The sequence below is a fragment of the Ambystoma mexicanum genome, chromosome 3q (assembly GCF_040938575.1).
Source record: "Ambystoma mexicanum isolate Mex_15411 chromosome 3q, UKY_AmexF1_1, whole genome shotgun sequence".
In the NCBI taxonomy this organism is placed as follows: domain Eukaryota; kingdom Metazoa; phylum Chordata; class Amphibia; order Caudata; family Ambystomatidae; genus Ambystoma; species Ambystoma mexicanum.
Genome location: NC_090926.1, coordinates 236,540,116 through 236,559,504, shown reverse-complemented (window position 1 = coordinate 236,559,504; position 19,389 = coordinate 236,540,116).

Here is a 19,389-nt window from a genome sequence, read left to right as displayed (position 1 = left end):
GGGATAATACCTGGTGTCATGCAGAGTGTCTTTTTGTTATTCATCCAGTATGACGGAGGTGAGGGGACAGAGTCTATCAGTGGCGTACACGTCTGCTCCTCTACAACCATACCAGGTGTATGAGGCATCAACTGTCATTAGGTGGCATTACTGGACCTTTAAAGGATAGTTCCGGGACTTTTTTTTTATTGTCCCTACGGTTCGGCCATGTGTTTTTAAGCATAAATCGGTAGATCGTAGAAAACTTTCCTATGGACCTTACCCGACTTTTCGTCCATTAACGCACTCGAAATCAGCCGCCATTTTCTGATAATCCTATCATTTCCCCCCATCGACCTGGCTGAGCCTGACATCAGCAGACGCGTACCGCCCATTTCCCAATGCCAAAGCACGTTTCGTGTCAACAATCGCTGCGCCTCAGCTAATGAAGTGTCGCCATGGAAATGGCAGGACGCCTCTTTCCTCAATAAGTATAAACACACCGTTTCACAACACACAGCAGCAGATTTTCGATTCCATTACTCTCTCTGTGTTACTTTGAGTATTCTGTGACTCGTTTCTGTGCTCTGGTCAGCTACCTTCGCCGCTTCTAGGCCTTGTGAACACCTGTACCATCTCTGTAAATTATTTTACTTTCTTTACCACACAATGGCTACAATAATGCCGTATATGTACGAGCCCGAGTACACCGAGGAAGAACTACTGGAAAGGCAAGCACGCGAAAACGATGGGGATTCGGACGGCAGTTGGGAGGACCAGTCAACGGATGAAAAGCCTGGACCATGTCGCATGGACGCGTCTCCACCTGGTGCACGTGCAATCGGTGCGAGCTAATGCCAACTGAGGAGGAGAACTGCTGCTGCCGTGAAAATTCCGGGTGCTTGGCCTACATTTCGGAAGGCGAGCCAAGTCCGCAATGCATCACCGAGCTGCCAGAGTTCAGGGAAGCCTGCCTCTCACGGACCCTGTTGAGGATGATGATGGTGCTTATGCACGAACTACGCGGCACTGTTCGTCCGCGTAATCGAGTAACGAGTAAGAATACTCTGGTTGTGATGTCAGTGATGCCACTACTATTTCATGGTCGTCTTCCACATATAAAATTACATCTACATATCATTCGAATGCATGTAAATTGGTTCCATATTGTGCATTTTCTAGATAGAATATTTTTCAAAGCAGAATGACATTTTTTACCTGAATCGACAGTGATAAGAAAGTTTTGTCATTTTAATACAGTTTGCATCTTTCATTTTCACAGGTGGTACAGGCTGGTGGCCTATCGTTGCTTCACTTGGTGGCTTCACGGGAGGCTCGGGCACCGCGTTCGGAGAGTAATACCTGCCTGTGCGGTACTTGCCATTAGACAACATTTCCCCAGCGACAGTGGACAATACCGCGGATTTTCCCTGGATGTGCTGCAACCGGAACTTTACAATGTGTAATGTTTATTATTTATGTTCAATTGAAATTAAGATCTAAAATAAAACCCAACATATATTTTAACAATGGTTGTTTTGATTTTTTAAATGAATCTAGTGTGTCTCCATTGAATAGTCTTCCTGTGCCTTGTCTTGTCACACCACATGTCTCCGGCCAGCATCCTCCCTCACGCTGGCCGCCCACCTTCAATCCACATAACCGTTGAACCCATATGCAGCAGACATACATATGTTATTTTGCGGGTTGGCATCAAGCCTCCCGGCCTTGCCTCCTCCCCCAAAAATACTTACCACACCACTTTGTTCAAGCGTTGGCAATAAAAGGCCGTTGGATTTTATTGATACAAAACATGGTTATAGGTAAATAATCAATATGGTTGATCATAATAAATCATCCTTTTGGGCACCGGGTACAGAGATGACCCCCTCTGGCCCGTGCCGCCTTGCCACCACAGGCCAGCCTGCTGCTGACTAACTGCCTAGGCATCCAGGGTCTCCAGGGTGAACTGCACCCATATAGTCTCCTGGGAGGGTGAGGTATTTATAAACTCACCCCCCTGCCTTCCATGTACTAGATCCTGCAGCCTGCCTCTTACATGCAGTTAGATGGCCTCTCCTTGGTGAGGCCCTGCGGCAAACGAGTCTTGTCTGCACGACCACCGCCCCAATCCACCCCCCGCCCTATCAAAGGCAGTTCGCACCGGGGTACTTGCGCTGGCAAGTGGAGCTGTCAGGGAGCGATAAAGGCCAAGAGGTGCCAAAGACCATGTACACTTCAAAGTGGTCTATAGAGCATGGGTTGTTGTTCCCATGTCTACCTCCAGACCCCGTGTCTCCTGCCAAGCATCCCCCCTCACGCTGGACGCCCCCCTGCAATCCACATAAGTGTGTCTCCATTCACGAGTCTTCCTGTGTCTTGTCTGCACGACCACCGCCCCAATCCACCCCCCGCCCTATCAAAGGCAGTTCGCACCGGGGTACTTGCACTGGCAAGTGGAGCTGTCAGGGAGCGATAAAGGCCAAGAGGTGCCAAAGACCATGGACACTTCAAAGTGGTCTATAGAGCATGGGTTGTTGTTCCCATGTCTACCTCCAGACCCCGTGTCTCCTGCCAAGCATCCCCCCTCACGCTGGACGGCCCCCTGCAAACCGCATAATGCCACGACATATACACGTCATTCATTCACAAACACACCCCTGTTTCGAATTCTTTATAACCCACTTCATATTTCTAATGAGAACTTCTTTGCGCTTTGCTAGTCAACCCGTGAAGGTGCTGGTTATCTGCTCTTCGTCTCTGTGAACTTCCGTGACCACTTCGAGGAAACTCGTCAGTTTGCAACCTGTGAACTGCTCCCTGTTCTACGACAAGAAACTACTCTGATCCCTGCATCTAACTGTTTGTTCGTCAAGGTAAGGCCATGTACCATAATCATTTTGCGTCCAATTTCTTTTCGTTCAAGACAGTACATGCAAGGAACTAGTCACATGTTCTGAGTTTAGTGAAATTATTTTTCTATTTTTTTAAAGTTATTCAAATACTTATCCGCATGTGAATAACGTGTATAGTTCCAAGAACCAAAACGAACCTTGCATTGAACCCTTTATGTGTCATTTAATTTTTTAACACATTGGTATTCATATAGAATTGTTGATCTTTACTTTCCAGAACTTTCCACAATGCCTGCCTGTTCCATTGGCGGTTGCCCTTCGAAGACCCATAAAAAATCTGAAGGTACTATAATGCATGTTTTCCCTAAGACAATAGATCAGATAAGAGAATGGCTCCGATATTGCGGATATCCACCGTCTGAGCTTGAAAGTAGAGTCCTAGAAGTCTTTGCGGACAAGAGGGGTGATCGATACCGCATCTGCAGCAGGCACTTTAGCTCAGACATGTACTCTACATCATTGCTAATAAAGAAGAACACACCGCGAGCGAAGCGAAAATTGCTCTCAACCGCTATTCCCACTCTATTTGTCCACATCCCTCCACTGGTGAGTCAAGTTTACGTATTTATCTCTCGGCCTTGCGGTAGTGTGTAGCATTAGCTAACAATAATTTCCCCATTTATGTATCCACTCAATATGAAGGCGGAAGATTCTCCATCCGTGCCGTTATTGCAGTCATCAGCCACTTCAAGCGCCTATCGGGTAATCTTACTTGGCTATTCTGCCACTGACTTGTTTTAGGCATGTAAATCAATAGTTTTAATTTATCGTGTAATTATTTTACCTAATGGTACACCCTTGTACTCGTCCTCTAGTCTTTGTTTTCAGTTATAATTATTGTTATCCAAAATAATGCAAGTACTGTCTTTCAGGGAGATGCTGAGGAGTCCAACGTATTGACGACAACCGTTGATGTCACTCAGATGCTCGAGGTACGTTTCCGGACAGTTCCATCGATGGAGATCATCAGATCTTGCATTCTTGTAGCGTGATTGTTACACACAATGTTTCTTTCGTTTTTAGCCATTGATATGTCCTTCTGTCGTCGCCCTCCTATGTGTCTTCTTTTTTCAATATTGTGTTCATTACTAATGAAAGTCCTATGTTTCAGGGAGTCGATGGAGCATTAGTCCAAGAAGAAGGGGGAGCATGCAGTTACGGGTCGGCGCAACAGCTTGCAGAAGTGTGCACCGCAGTTACATCGTCCCTTGATGTTCTTATGCATTTCGAGGTATGGATACTGACAGTTCGATCAAGCGAAATCATATGACGTGATTACATCCGCTATACTTCCTTCTTTATTAACGCAAGTACTATGTTTCAGGGAGATGACGGAGCTTCTTCTACAAGAACATCACCCCTAGTAGTTGATGCAGATCTCTGGGTGGTGACACTTCCAACGATCGAGCAAATCGAATCATATTTAGATATCCATTATTTATTTTAGACAACTGATCATTTGTGCAGGTCTATTTAGATGAGCCGTTGACGCCTGCACAAAGTTTATGTTCTTTTTAACAAAATAGAAAACCATACTAATGCAATTACTGTGTTTCAGGGAGTTACTGAAGCATCATCTTCAATGATATCATCAATGGAAGTCTATGAGGAGCCCGAGGTATGGATCTTGACAGTTCCATCTAACTAGATCAACAATGCGTGAATAATTGTCGTTTGAATGTTCTACACAAAGCGTTCATTCGTGTTTTGCTATTGAGATGTACGTGGGTATTGGTCCCCAAGTACATTTTGTGTTTTCAATATTATTATACATACTAATGAAAGTTCTAAGTTTCAGGGAGTCGATGGAGCGTCAGTGCGTGATGGATGTGCTTATCATGAAAATATAGTCGTTGCAGCGCAAGAGGAAGTGGAGACATGCACACACGAGTCGGAGCAACAGCGTCCTGATGTTGAAGTTCGAGGCAAGAAAGTTTCAAAGAAAAGAAAGCAAAAGAAGGTTAGTGTCCTGGTCACTATATTATGTTGTTTTTCACTGTTAATAGTTCAATACTGTAAGTTGTGTTTAAACTGAACATCCCTTTTCCAATCTGTCCTCTAGTTGCGAGTGGGTGTACGAACTAGATCTACACAGACAGTGAAGCGAACGAGAGATGTTGCTTGTCAAACCTTTTGGCAGGGACTTGAGACTGGAGATGCATCGTGCCAATGGGAAGAATATGAAGTGATTGACAACGGAGCTATACCACCACCAGCCATTGATAGTGAATGTCCTCCTGGTAGTTCGGATGCAGTCGGAGATCAATTCACAGAATCCACACCCGCAAAAACTAAGACCGCGAGAAAGTTGAAGAAATTGTTTTATTCACCCATCGCCGGAGAAGGAACAGATGTTGCAATGGAAGAGAATGAAGTGGACGACAATGAAACACCATCAATATCACAGAACATAGCGGAAGACGATATCAGAGATTCTACCTTTCATGTGAGTGACATGTCCTCAACGTTACAGGCCGAACCAGCTGGGATGCAGAGTGACAGTATAAGGAAAGAGGCCAAATTCATTGTATTCGATAGTTGTTTGATTGATATTATTATTAGGATGAAATGTGGGCATTCGGTTGGTGGGGAAGTATGTGGGGAGCCATTGATTAATGTGACTCGTGCAATTCGAGGCACTAACCTTAAAATACATGCCACCTGTACAAAACATCATCCTTTCTCATGGTCTGCACAACCCATGCTGGGGCAACTGCCAGCAGGCAATCTACTTTGTGCAGCGGCTGCACTTTTTAGTGGTTCAAGTTTTAAAAAGTTAGAGTCTTTCTTTCAGTTTGTGGGAATCCATTTCATTGCGAAAACTCAGTTCTACAAATACCAAACCGATTATCTATTTCCAGCCATTAGCGAAGCTTGGAGAATGGAAAAAATGTCTATTGATAGTACATTCGCGGGCAAACGGTTCAGGCTAGCCGGTGATGGACAGTGCGACAGCCCAGGATTTTCAGCCAAGTACTGCACCTACCACTTTCAGGACATGGGAAGTAAGAAAATTGTGAGTTCGGTGGTCGTGCAGGTGTCACAAAGTACATCCTCAGTGGCCATGGAGAAAGTTGGCTTTGTAGCATCATTGCAAGAACTACAATCGCGGGGAATGGTGATCGACCTGATAGCCACGGACAGACACGTTTCAATTGCCAAGACAATGAGAGAAGAGAACAAAAATATAAATCACCAATTTGACATTTGGCATCTTGCAAAAACAATCAATAAGAAAATGTCGGCTGCAGGTAAAAAAAAAGATATGCAAGGTATTTCACAGTGGTCCAAGTCAATCAGCAACCATCTTTGGTGGAGCTCAAAAACATGTGGAGGGTCGTTGGAAATTCTACTGGAAAAATGGCGGTCAGTAATGCTACACTGTAGCAACGTTCACCGTTGGACCACAAACCAACATTTCCACAATTGTGAACATGGCCATTTGTCCACAGAGGAGGCACGGAAGAAGAAGTGGTTGATTCCTTCATCACCCACTCACAAAGCCATTGAAAAGATTGTATTTGATAAAACTATAACAAGAGATTTGAGGGGACTCACGGAATTCTGCCACACAGGAGATTTGGAGGTGTTCCACAATATGTGCCTAAAGTACAGGCCAAAACGATTGCATTTTGGCATGGAGGGCATGATAAATCGGACTCTTCTAGCGGTCTTGGCACATAACCATAATGTTGGCCGTCAACAAAGTAGGAAGACCGGAACTTTAGGGACGCTTCGCTACAATAAGGCCTTCACTAAAAGAAGTAAACAATGGGTGATCAAACCAGTGTTTGAGGATATGCAATATGAGTTTATTGAGAGACTTATTGTTGATGTCCTAGATAGGCACATACATGGAGTTGTGAACGAACCTGTGCAGGGGACAACTGCATTGCCACCCAACATTGCCTCTGTTCCATGTCCACCTAAAGCAGAGCTCATTGAGAAATACACATCACGGTTTAAATGATTGTAATTTGATTGTCTGTTCTCTCGAGTCTCCTCATGTCGCAGGCCCATTGAATATGTGTAGCTATGTATTGTGTAAATAAAAGTGATTGCTCAGTGTACATGCAATGTGTCTCTCCACCCTTGTTCATTTGCGCATTAAATTAAACCAAACAGTAATATAAATCATTTTTCAAAAAATATAGAATGTCTCCGTATTTATGGTTCGCTGGGGCTGCAAATGCACGCAGACAAAATGCAAAGATGGAGTGTAAATTTCAAGTCCTGTGAGGTGGCCTTACACTGAATGTAGCTAACTAGGAATGTGTGCTCGTTCAAAGTGAAGGTCAGCTGCTTTGATTTTTTGCTCGGGTGCCGGAATGGCCCACGACTCAGTATAAGGTTCTATTGTTATTTGACCTTGACAGGCCGGGACCATCCCGAAAGACTTCTTTTTGGGGGTGTGGGGCAATAACGTAAGAAACGATAATGAATATAATTTCAGAAACGAAAGCCATTTAATGTTCGTTCATTAGAAGAAATAACGTCGGCATAGAAGGAGTGGTATTTTGGGGCTGCCCTACGCACAGACACAATGGAAAATGCAAATATAATGTAAGTAACTCTTTAGATGAGTTTATACCGCAATTTAATTACTATACAGTAGCTTTAAAGACGGGTTAAGTTGTACTTGTTCGTTCTATGTGGCATATTGTTTTGTACCGCGCACTATCTTGAGGAGAACCATCTCCTTTTACGGAAGCACCTCAAAACCTTCCTCTTTGTTTCTGCTTTCTCTCTCCCTCTCCCCTGCTACAACTGGTCCACTGTCTGCGACCTCGGTCCTGGGCCCTTCCACTCTCCACCTGCACTGCCTCCCTGTCAACCCTTGCACTGGGGGACTGTCTCAGTATCCTACAGCCCCCCCTTGACGTATAATACCCAGTTGCACTGTCCTAGCTATGAAATAATTTCCCGACCTAATATATAAAATGAATAATTTTAATAAAGATCTGATGGTGAGACTAATTTCATTTTTTATGTTTTTAAAACAGGTACATCCTTCATTATTGTATGTGTCACGAGTACCAGACACCGGCGGATGGCTTTTACAACCGCCAGTTGCTTCTCCGCGTGAACAACGTTACCACCCTGACCATTTTATGGGACGATCGCCAAGTACAAGTATGCCCTTACGCGGTACTAACGGCTAGATGCAACATACAGACCGTTGTGGTGGCCTAGTGCCTCGTTGTTGGAACAGCCATGCGATTATCAGTGCGACCGAAGAGCTTATTTTATCGTAAACCAACACCCTGTGTACTGCACACGAACATCGCTTGCCTCAAGACGAACTATTTTGGATCGAGAGCAAAGAAAAATGCAAATCGCTGAATATTCTCTAAACATTTGATGTCCAATAAATGTACTTTGCCAAATGTACAATCTTGCCGTTTGCTTTTAAACCACAGTTTCATATTCCGAATTGTGGCGCTGTATTGTGAGATGATCTAAGACCCTGTGTACAGCAAAGGAACATCGCGTGCCTCAAAACAAACTTTTTGGAACGTGAGCAAATAAAAATGAAAATCGCTGAATATTCTCTAAACATTTGATGTCAAATAAATGTACTTTACCAAATTTACAATCTTGCGGTTTGATTTAAAAGTACAGTTTCATATTCCGATTTGTGGCGCGCTGTGTTGTGAGCTGATCTGTGTTGGTTTCCGGGTTCTGTGTGGAGTCGCGTAGAAGACGCCTGGGCGCGTTTGCCTACGCAGCACAGTCACGTCACGGATAGAGGCGGGGAATATGAATGTTTTGATAAAGTCTGTTTCAGGGGCGGGGGATTTGATTTAGTGCCGCAAAAGCAGGTGAGCCAGGTCGATGGGGGGAAATGATAGGATTATCAGAAAATGGCGGCTGATTTTGAGTGCGTTAATGGACGAAAAGTCCGGTAAGGTCCATAGGAAAGTTTTCTACGATCTACCGATTTATGCTTAAAAACACATGGCCGAACCGTAGGGACAATAAAAAAAAGTCCCGGAACTATCCTTTAAGGATGCACTTGGCGTGTGGTAGAAGCAATTGGATATATAAAAATGCTACCAATATATTTTGAGTGTACCTAGACTGTAAGGCTAAAACAGACTGAAGATGGCAGTAGCCTCAAATAGAGGCTACATTTGGCATACTGTATTATTGCAGCACCGTACATGTGCAGCTTTAAATGGTATAGGATGACAGTAAATGGCCATATGAGGTTTTAGCAGCAAATACATGGCAGTGCCCCAGTCTAAGCTGGGTCTACCCCTGTCATAACATGACACTCTTCATGACATATCAAGACAGCACCCTAGTTAAAATGTGGTTGGTTTCTAAACAAGTCTTATGTCTGTTTTATTACTGATTTGCTATATTCTGAAATGTGAGCTTATGTAACTTTTTTACACCCATGAGTCACTTCAAGTGATGACATCAGGATAAAATGTCATGTGATGTTATTTTATCAGGATCAAAGGTCACATGACACCACTTCCTGTGATGCTATTGGGTGTGTGAAGTCACTTATGCTACCCCTGGCCTTTTGGTGAATTAACATTGCTGTTATGAGGGTGAGAATGACCTGACGTGAACTCTGTGTATGTCTCAGTATTTTCAGAAACGATGCTATGTCGCGTGTTTCGGAATCATAATGGACAGAGCTCTGAGTGATTCCTGGGTATTATCATGGCCAGAGCTTCTACTGAGACAGGGTATGATCAGGAGTATTGAATATTTGGTTGGCCAAGTCTGGTTTATGTGCACTGGTGTGAGCTTTACACCAGAAAACGTTCTAAGGAAGTAGAATGCTCTGTTGTGTCAGAGGGCAAACTGGCCAAAGGTTGGGATTGCCAATGTTTCATAGTTCTTCCAAAAGAAGAGCGTGAATCTGTTTGTCAGTTCACTACTGTAATGAGAAATGAGGAGGAGGCTTCTAATAGACAGGTACTGCTCATGTCAAAATGACCCACAGGTGTGCAGCAACATTTTGCTGCAGCACAGCATCATTGGATAGACCACATCACCCACAGCGTGCGTGGGGTGCTGCCATTTAGCAAGGTTTTATGTTTTTAGAAAAAATAGTGGGTTCAATCTGCCCACAATCGCATAGTATAGCTGAAATGGTGGGGCGTTGACCTAGGGCTTATTAATATGCATGCGAGCAGCGATTCAGCTGGGCTGCTATTTCGTTTTTCTTGAGGTGTCTACTGAATTGTTGGGTTCTGCAAGGCTGGTGTTTTCTAAGTCAATGGAAGGGCCCAAGTGTAAGGATTTCCTCAAGCTCACACGTGTGCATATTTAAGGTGGGTGAGATGGCTGTCTTGGTGTCCATGATATTACTACGAGAATGTTGGGGGGACTCTTGCTGGCAACTTCGGGGAGTGTTCTATTCTGCTTAAAGGGCAAAGTCCACAGATGATTAATTAATATGTTTGATATCACTTGGAGAGGGCTCTATCACTCTCTGGTGTTCAGGGAGACTGTGATGCTGGAAATGCATCGGAGGGACAGGGCCTCCATATCGTTGTCCTTTACTGCTTTTTATCGTGTGTTCTGGCATGTTTTCCGCACAGGAGTTCATGTGGGACTCCTGGGGGTGCAGCTCTCTCTTTTGGTTTGGTGAACAGACCCATGGGATACCCTTATGGCACCCATGGGTGGGGGTACAACCCTGTGCCCCTAGTGTATGTTTTTGGGCACCTGTGTGTGGCCCACAAGCATGGTATGGGATGGTGGCAGCTCCATGCTGAATTTGACAGGTGCTCTGACTATCCTCCATCTTGGGATACCCATGCCCTGCCATTGGAATCAGTTGATTCCTGATAGGAAACAAGATGGCCCCTGTGGCCTCTTGCTTTCTATTGCCTGTTACCTTGTTTTCTCAAAGTCCTGCGAAGCCCTGACTCTGTCCCTTGCCCCTGACCGGCTGTTGGGTGGAAGTTCCATATATGGTGTTGTTGTGAATTCCAGGCCAGACTGGCTGGAGCCTTCCCAGTGACTGTATGTTGTGGGTACACCCTGTTGGTGGGACCTGGGTGAATGGAGTGCGTGACGAATACGCATTCTGTGTTGTGGGTGTCTAGTATCTGGTGGTTGACACAATGACTGAGAAAGCCCTGCCCGAAACTGGTATGAATGCAGTGTGGAGTGTTGAATGGCTGGGCCCTTGTCCCAATACACATAACTTGTTGTGAGTGTCTGGAGAGGAGTGAATGGCCTGAATGCACTATGCACCCGATTGGCTGCCTGCCTACATGAATGCCCTTCTGACCGATTGATTGCCTGAGTGTGACCCAGCAGAATGAATGGGAGATCAACTAGTATATCTGGGGACCTCTCACTGCTAGAATTCGTGTCCAGAAGCTGAAGTCCACTACGACGAGTAACTGGAGTAACTGAAGCTTAACCTTGAAGCCCTGCTGGAAGAGAAGAATTGCTGTTGCTCTCCTTCATCAATCTGAAATCTGTTGTGTCTCCAAGGACTGACCCAAAGAGGACCTGGTAAGGCACCCGCTTCCCGAGCTACGAGGGACCATCGTGCACCAGCTGATCTTTGCCAAAGCTTCCTGGTAGACAGACCTATGACAGGCTGCTGACCGGGGACGGGGACTGCCGCGGAATCGCAAAGAGAACCCGGACTGTTGTCCGCCACTGTCGATGACGACCGTCGCCGACTGGAGCCGCCGTGCTCCCGTTTGCCTAAGAAACTTCATTTGATCCAAGGACGCTCTCGTCTGCATCGCCGCCCACTTTATCCCGCTGGAGGAAGCCCGACCGTTGACACACCGAGGAGCATCCGCCAGTGGGTTTTCCGCAACCTAAAGACCACAGAGACACTGACGACACGACGCCCTTGCTGGGCCACAGTTCTTCATCATCTCTTTGCGGTCCAGAACTATCGTCACTGAGGTGCCCCGCACGCCTCTTCCTTGCAGGATGCCCATGCTCTGTCGTCGACGAGCACCGCTAGGAACGAAGCTGCCACTTCACTGTCGTAGTTCACCCTGTTCTCCGTCAGACGTTCGACGTCCCGTGACTCCTGCCTTAAAGGGAGGGCATTCAAGAATGGCCGTCGATTTCCCGTCGATGAATGCTACAATTCCAGGTACATTGGGGCTATAGAACTATTGTAGAGGGAAATAAGACTCATAGATACATGGACTGGGCTTGTGATACATCTTTGCTTTACAGGTTGCCCAGGTGGGGGATCTCCACTGAGAATTGTGCCTAGGTGGTAGAGGCCAGTATCCTGCCAATTGTTCAACCATCTTGCTTTCCTTCCTCTCTCTACTGCTGGTTTCCTCTTTATTGATCTGTGTGACATTTTGACAGTATAGTTGATGCACTTTAATGGGATCTGATAATATTTGTGGTACCACTCTAGAACTGTATATATTTACCATTGTTGATTTTCTGAGCACAAAGTGAGTTATTGTGATAGTATACATAACCTTGAATATTAATTATGTAAAGACTGTGTTTTAACTAATACAGTGTGTGGACATTCCTTTGTGGGGGCTTGGGGACTACACTGTACTTAAGAACCAGCCTGCATCACCTCCTGAGAAGCTAGGCCTTGATTGCTCAACCATAGCTACCGAATAGAAAATCTTTGCTGGGGTGCTCTGTACCTCTCTTCTACCATATAGAGAGCAGAAGTACAGACACCCCCCTCCAGTCTTTACAGGGACATCCTAGTCTATGGGCAGAAGAGGGTTACCCCTAATACATCCGCTATCATGGAAAGAATGAAATCCATAAAGGGATCAGTTTTCCAGTGCAAAGTCTCACAGGTGTCATTGCTAAGCAGCGTGCTCACTGGATGTTTTCCACTGCGAAAGGTGCGCCTACAGAACGCTCCATTGTTCTCTTATGGAAATTGAATCCGCTTCTCTATTTCACTAGGCGTGGTGCCCAGTTACAATTAAAAAAAACCTAAACTCTACAGTCTACATATGCAGCCGAGCACATGGGCCCCTCCCGCACATGGGCCCCTCCCTCCCTGTCCAGAGTGTGGGACAACCTTTGTCTCTTAACTGTATTTTAGCATGTCGTGTATACATAGTTACAGACTTCTCTCTAGGAAAGGATGTGCCTGCTGTGGATGAAGTGATAGTGTATTTGTAAACTTTCCATGTACTCATTTCATGGGTGCGCTTGAAAGTATCTTGCACAATGAAAGGTGCAACACGGTGTTGTGTGTGTAATTACCAGAATCACTAATAAGGATTGCAAAGACCAGCAGATCAGCAAATGCGCCGCCCTCCTTAAACTGCCTCCCATTGGAAAGCGGGAAAACCAACAAAGATGAAGTGCTTAGCCATCAAATTCACCATTCGGGCGACATAAATCCACATGTGGTTTTAATTTTGCAATCTGGGGCTTCTAGTTCTGGGTTAATAATGGGAACATAGGACTATAAGTCAGAGAATGCAAAGTTAAAACCAGGACTGGTATAGTCTCTCCCGAATGGACTGGGTAATGTTGGCATGTATGCAAGGCCTGAAACATCAAAGCAAACTGAGACTCCACTAAATGTCCACTCCCACACTGAAATCCATAACTAAAAGCAAAATTACACCTGCAACATTTGACCAGGAATGCTTTAGACGGCTTTATGCCGTGAGAATGCAACAGGGCACCTTCGGTCCCAGAAGGAACTTCAAACTGTTGTCCTCAACCAATCTTAAACACACTAAGATGTAGTTGAGAAATCAATTCAAGACACCTTGTAATAATATGCATAAAACATTCTAGGGAAGAGGCCCCATAAACTTATTGAAGCTGCCTCAACACTATGTACAAACCGGAAACTGAATGTATTTGACCATAGCGAGGGAGCCCCTACCAAGAAGGGCTCTCGAGGATTCTCTTCCAGAGAATTTATTTCAATGGGTCATTTAAATAGCACTTTCTGTGAACAATTGGGAAAAAGCCATCCAATTTACAATGAGTGCTGTTGGGTAACACATGAAAACATCAAATTGATGGTAAGGCACCAACAGTGCTCAGGAGCATTTTCCAAGGGCTTTTCATGATGTCTTTGCCAACAATATGTGCCTGTATTCCGCCACAGTAAAAAAACATTTTGGCACTGACTGTACCCAAACATGTCCATACTGGCTTCACCAATGTAGGCTAGTATCCCAATGTCAGAACATTCAGCATGTTGGCTTTACCCGTACAGGCAGCAAAAATGCATGGCACAGTACAACAGCTCCATACTGGCTGCACCATTTAGGCCAGTATCCCCATGTAAGAACACTCATCAAGTTGTATCTGCCTATAATACCCATGAAAATGCCATCCCACTATAAGAAAACATGCCCACACTGGCTGCATTAATGCATGCCAGTATCCTCACATAAGAACACTCATGTTGGCCTTGTCCATAATGCCAGTAAAAAGGCCATGCCACAGTACGAAAAACAATTCCATACTAGCTGCACTAATATAGGCCAGTAACCCACGTAAGAATACTCATAATGTTAGCTTTACCCATAATGCAATGACAGTAAAAATAAAAGAAAAAATTAATTTGACATTTAGTTTGGGACCCAGTGTACCCCTTCTCCCCCCAATAAGCAGCTCTTCTCTCCCGGCTCACGTGCGCACACATTGCCAAGCGCAACCATACAACAACATACACGCTGCATGCCCCCATATGCAACATATACCTTGCACTCTCCTTCAAAAATGCATTCAAACAAAACCTATGCAAACAGTCTCATTCACAGGTGCACCCATATGCAACAACATACACAAAGCTCTCACATTCACATGTGCACATATTCATGGTTGCACTTTCACAGACAAAACCCATGCGTACATGCACACATCTCGTTTTATTTCTTACCCGTACAGCGCCTCAGCTCCTTTAAAGCTCATTACTCCTGCTGCCTGAAGTAAGGCAGTCAGACATCAGTGTTGTCTTCTTCTTACACTTTTGTACCCCTCTTGGGTGCTTCTCACATCACTGCCTTGCGCCCTCATATATCCTTCCCTGCTCCTCCTCCATGACGCTTCTCAACTGCCTGCACACCCCGTTTGACTCGCCTACTTCGCACCTGCCATTCACTACTGGCTAAATAACGTTTAGTTTCCTGCCGATCCCTTGTGCATTGGGTCCTACTATCGACACTGAATTGTAAAACCATTCTCCATTGTTACACACGACCGCATGGCACCTACAAGGTTATTCCCTTCCTTGCTGCCGTGATCCTTGAGCTCACTTCCACATCTGGGTTTGCCAATTGCATACTCTTGGATTTGCTAAGCGAGCTGCATTCTATGGTTGCCATTCTCAACTGGACTGCCATAAACCGAACCTGGATGTTCTAAAATCTGTTGGCTGCACTCTAATGTTTGGTATTTTTAACTTGACATTATTAGTTACCATGTTGATCGACATTTCACCTGGTTCACCTGGTATCTGTAGCCCATATCTCTTTTCACCACCAGCACCATGCATCTTCATGTGCATCATCACTCTGGTTGCTATGGCTCTTTTCATATCCCACTTCAATGAATGAACTAGAAATGAATAACTTGTGACTTACAACTCTTCTATTCTCTGGTCTGCTGCAAACAGTGCATCCATCACCATTTTGTACTAGTTCTAGTGCTTTTGGCTAAATTCGAATTTAGCTGTGCCTCCATCTGTGCATTTACCACCATTTTGTACTGCTTCTAGTGCTTTTGGCTAAAATCTAATCTTGGCGTGCTACCAATGTGTTAACTGTTCTGTATATCTGGCCATTTCCAACATGCTCAATAATCTCTGCTTGGCTGCCTGGTGTGATTCTACTGTTGCACACTGCCTGACCGTCTCCCCTGCTATCCTCTGGCTCCCCCCTCCTCTGCACCCATGGCACTCTCCGTCTCCCCTATCTTTTCTATCTGCTTCTCCATCTCCTATCCTCCCTCTCTCACAAAGTCTGGAGGAAAGAAATTAAAAACAGGCATTCCTGAGTTCTAACCCTGGTCTGCCCATCACAGAAACCTATGCCAATCTCTCATCTAGACAGAATATCACTCACATTCTCTTTGCTGTTCCTTCTTCTAACTTATGGACCCCCCATATGGTCTCTGTCCTCCCCCCTTTCTCCTCCTCTACCATTACTGGTGGCACCAGATGGAAAGGGCTCTTGGCTCATTTCGCATCTTCCAAATGCAAATTGCTATCATAATAGCAATATCATGGCCCAGGGCTCTCATCCCAACCTCTGCCTTATTGACAGGCGTCTTCCTTCTCACTTCAACTTCCCTCCCTCTCCTTACACCGCTCCTTCCCTTATTCTCCCCTCCCCCCGGGTGTGGCCCCCACCCCTGTGCTCCCCCACGCAAATCTTATAAAGCGGACAATCATCTTCACTTAGCTACCCTAAATTCTCGCTTTGCTATCAAACATTCCTCTGACATCTGTCACCTCCTTGAAGACCTTGACTTTGACGTCCTTGCTCTCACTGAGACGTGGTTCAAAGACAGCTCCATCACTGCTTTTGACACTCTTCTCCCTGAAGGCTACAAGATCCTATCCAATATCAGGCCCTCCCGGGCTAGTGGTGAAGTTGCGCTGATCTTTCCTGAGTGGGTTCCTGCCTCCATCATCCCCACTCAAACATACCCATCCTTTGAAAGCCTAGTCTGCCGGCTATCTGTCCCACCTATTTTCTCTCTTACTATCGCTAACATCTACTAACCCCCGGACCATCCTCTCTCTTACCCTCTCAGAATGGGCCAATAAGATATCCTCCCTTCTTGCTTCCTCCCCCAAACAAATCTTCCTTGGGGACTTCAACATCCATCTCGACTCTCTCGATCGGGCAACTGTTCTCTTCTGCAACGTTTGTGACACTCTTTCCCTCTCTAGCCATCCTTCTGGCCCAACCCACTCGACCGGACACACCCTTGATGCTCTCATCTCAACAGACATCCCGCTCTCTAACCATTTTATTACCCCTCTGTCCTGGTCTGACCACTCTCTCCTCTCTTCCCACCTTGACCTTACCTGACTCCTGAAGCCTCCACCTGCACTGCCTGTCTCCTTCTCCATCATTCGACCAGTGAAGTGTGTGTCAGTCGCTGCATTTGCCTCTTCCTTCATTCCTCCTCCGCCCCCTTCATTAGACTCTCCTTCTGACTATGTTCTAGCTAACCTCCATCTCTCTATCCTTAACACCCTGGACATCCTTGCCCCGTCATGAGGATCCGCATGAAGCCTGCCTCCAAATGCAACTCTTGGTATGACTCTGATTTGGCCGCTTTCAAACGCAAGTGCAAAGCTGCAGAGTGGAAGTGGCAGGCATCTAGTTCATCCTCTGACAAAATGGCCTTCCTACTACTCCAAAGGCAATACCGTCTCTCCATCTACTTCAAGAAGAGGGCTCATGTCCAAGCCTGTATCTCTGAAGCCACCAACAGCATGGCTGAACTCTAAAATCTGCAAGGAACTTGTCAATCCTACTGCAGTCACCTCCTCCTCCACTCCCCCTCCCAGACCCTCTGCTCTTCACTGGCTGCCCACTTGTCCAAACCTTTAGACATCCTGTCCTCTCTGCCACCTGCTCACCTCCTCCACCCTCCCTCTCGCCTCCCTTCACCCTCCCCGGCCCCCACCATACTCTACTCTTTCTCTCCCATTGTGCTAGGTGAGATCTCTAAAGTTGTCCGCTCTATGAAAGTCTCCTCTAAACAGGTGCTCCCCTGCTCCTCCAGAGCCATCAAGGACAACATTGCCTCTCTCACTCCAGCCCCGGCTGACCTCTGCAACCACTCATTTGGCACTGATTCCTTTCCCCAACCCTTCAAGCACTCTCTTGTGCCCCCCTCCCAAAATGAAACACCTGCTGACCCTTCTAGCCCAGCCAACCATCACCCTTTCTCTATCACCCCTTTCTTGGCCAAACTCATGGAGAAGCTGGTCATCCCCCAACTGACTCTCCACAACAAAATGGCCGGCTGCCTCCACAACCACCAGTCCAGTTTTAGGGCTGTAAGAGGCACGGAAACTGCTCTCCTGAACACTCATGAAGACCTACTATCCAACCTGGATTCCAACTCTCCCTCTGTTCTGATCCTCCTCAATCTCTCGTCTGCCTTTGACACAGTCAGCCATTCCATCCTCATAAACCGTCTCCATGATACCCTAGGCATTATTGACAGGGCACTGCTGTGGATTACCACCTTTCTTTCAAACAGACCCTCCCAAGTGAAAATTGTTCCTTTTCTATCCTCCCTCAACTGTGGTAGCCCTCAAGGCTCCACTCTATCACCATGGCTCTTCAACATCTACCTGGCCCCTCTGGCCCACCTGATCTCAACTTTCTCCCCTCATTTCCAGTGTTATGCAGATGACACACCTCTCTCCTTCAAGCTGCCATCCTCTACCTCCTCTTCCCTCATGTCCGACTGCCTGACTGCTATTCAGGCAGGGTGCTCTGCCAATGACCTCTGCCTTAATGCCAGTGAGACAGAAATCCTACTAATTGGGATGCCTGCTCCTTTTTTCTCCCAGACTCCCTGGGTTCCATCGCCTCACCCACATGTGAGGCAAAAAAAGATTTGGATCATCTTTCACTCCTCTCTCTCTTTCTCTCCAAACATCACAGACTTTGCCAAGAAGTCCAACTCTCAGGGGCATTCTACCTTTCCTCACCTTCCCGCAGAAGCTCAACGTCTCCAGAGCCCTGGTTCTCTCTAGGCTTGACTACTGCAATAGCCTCTTCCTCAATTTGCTTCTTTCCTCCCTTTTCCCCCTCCAGCTAATCCAGAATAGGATTAAGACGTATCCTTGCCTAAAGCCCAAGGACCGCATCTCTCAAGCCCTAAAATCTCTCCACTGGCTCCAGGTGTCTACAAGGATTAAATTCAAGAACCTCTGAATCATCCACAAGCCTGCCTTTACATCCAACTTTCCCTCCTCAAATAACACTCGGCCAGATCCCTTCAATCCGCTGGTTCCAACTCTCTGCAGGTCAAACATTTCTCCAAGCAGAGAGTGGGCGGTATATCCCTTTCTTTGGCTGACTCCCCCTCTGGAACAGGCTCCCTTCCTCCCTCCGACTTGAACCGGATCTTCTAAAGTTCCAGAAACTTCTCAAGACTTTCCTTTTATGCTCTTCCTTCCCTCTCCCCCACCCTTGCTAACTCTCCCTCTGCCGCTGCAACTGGGGACTGGTCGCTACTGAGTCAAACAGGGGCCAGCCAAACCCCCACCCATTCCTCCTGCATCCTTTGCCAGCTCTTGCCCTTGGGCCCGCTTTCCCGGACTAGCCCAACTTGGTCCTCCCTGCCCACCGCACTCATCCTCCCTTTCCCCCCATTTTCCACTGGCACTTGCCACCTTGGGCCGCCCAGCACTTCCCTGCCCCCTTCCCTGGGGCACCCCACTTCTGCACTTCTCCCTCTACCCCCGACCCCTGCACTTACCACCTTCTCAAGCACTTGCACGGTAGGATTGTCACAAAGCCAGTATAACAATTTTTTGTTGTTTTACGTTCAT